Below are 2285 nucleotides of genomic sequence, written 5' to 3' on the forward strand. Positions count from 1 at the left end.
TGGTGGTAGAATTCCCGGCTGTCATTACGGCGGTCCAGGTTTGAATCCCGCCCAGGGCTGCGCTGCGAGTCGTAACTTCAACTCACGTGGGCGGGGAGTTTGGGGTGTGTGTCCGTATAAGAACACAGCATTACCCATGGTCATATATGAGCTCTGAGCTCTCTTTCGGGAGTGAAATAGCTGTCGATCACGAATCCAACACGTGATCGAAGACCATGGTGAATCACGCATACACACACACACACACATACGCCGCAGACAACAGACAACCACTCACACACCACGCACACACACACACACACACACACAACACACACACACTCTCTCCGCAACACACACACACACCCTCCTCCCCCACAAACACACATACAAAAGGCATTTGATATGGTACCACTCACCAATATAACTAAATAAGGAAGATAGAATCAACACGTTCGGCATCAGGAGGAAAATTATTGGAATGGATGAAAAGGACTTCCTGACTGGGAGAAAAATGAGACGTAGTAATTAGACGACAAATTCTCCAAATGGGAACGAAATGATAAGTGGTATGTGGTTCCGCAGGGATCAGTACTGGCCCCGATTATATTTACGTATATAACATAACTGGTACATGGACGAAGGAGTAGGAGTAGTTATATGAATTTCTTTGCAGGAAGCGACGCAAAAATGACTAATGGAAAGTAAAAACAGAGGAGGATTACAACTCTATTACAAGCAAGACGTGGACAAGATCTGGAAATGGAATATTCAAAAGTGGGAAGTGAAATTCAATATCACGAAATGTTAGTATAATGGAAATTTGGAGTAAAGATAAAACAGAATATCGAGAGATTATTAATATTGGTGCAAGAGGAGGCTCAACACAGTTAAACTACGGAAAAAAAAAGACCTTGGAGTGATGCATCCGCGGGAGATATGACACTCCGGATATAAGCATCTTCAAAAAAATAGTCTGGAGAAACCTACAATTTATTGAGGTCACTAAAAGTGGGATTTGTGTTTTGGGACGAAGAAATTGCTATAAAAAAAAAAAATTAACTACAGAATAATAAGACCAAAACTGCTAATACGCAGCAAGCACTATGGACACTCAGTACCAAAACGAATAAAAGGAGGTCTGTGTTAGAAAGAATACAAAGAGAAGCAAACAAAAGCTGGCACCAAACGCTTTCGCCAAACAAGACATATGAAACAAAGAACTGTCAAATTTTCAGAAATTCCCCAACTTTGGAATAAAGAAGGGAAAGAGGAGACTTACGACTCGATAAGAATTATGAGAAGGGGAATGGATATCTTAGACATGAATGACTTATTGACTATGGGGGACAATGGGAAAAACAAAGATGACACGAAAAAAAAAAAATACGGAAAAAAAAAAGATAATTACAGAAGATATCTGAAAAGAAGTAGCTTCCCACACAGAGTGATAGATACTTGAAAGAAATTGGACAAAGAAACAGTGTGTGCAAACACTATTCAAGATTTTAAGAAAAAACTTGATACTGAGAGATACAACGACGGGTCACCACGAGCATAGCTCCCTTCCCGTATAATACTAGGTAAATAAATACACACACTCATCTTTACATCGCTAGAATCTTTCAACATGTTTTACCCATAATTAGAATGACACCAGCAAGAACATTTGTTCTTAATTCCCCGAGCTCCAACATACTCTATCATCACTAGTCACCTCGAAGAAACGACTGAAATACGTCCCCACAAAAATAAATAAATAAACAAATGAATAGATAAATAACAAATTAAAAAATAAATAAATAAATAGATAAATAGAATGAAGGAACCTTTTGCTTGGAAAATATGAAGATAACCTACTACCAAGAGCAAATTTAGGAAAATAAATTGAGTAGTACGAGTTTTAAGAAAAAGAAAAAAAAAAGAAACAGAGCTTACGACTTATAGACACGATCCCGTAATCAGAGCACGGAGGGAACGAGCCCCGCGGTGTGAACAGGTACGGTGTTCTGGGACGCAGTAGGCTGTAGCTATTTCAGAAGGTAGGGTATGCACACACACACGCACACACATACACACACACACACACACACACACACACACACACACACACACACACACACACACACACACACACACACACACACACGCACATTATCGTTATTATGAAATTATGGACAGACGCAAGAAATTTGCTCATTTATGTAGATTACTATAATTTTTATTGTTACCATTAGGCCGATTTGGTTGAGTGGCTGTGAGCTGGGCTGACCCTATCAAATATTTATGTGTGTGTGTGTGTACGT

This window comes from Oratosquilla oratoria, chromosome 13 (assembly GCF_046742065.1).
Source record: "Oratosquilla oratoria isolate Oo_2021 chromosome 13, ASM4674206v1, whole genome shotgun sequence".
NCBI lineage: Eukaryota > Metazoa > Arthropoda > Malacostraca > Stomatopoda > Squillidae > Oratosquilla > Oratosquilla oratoria.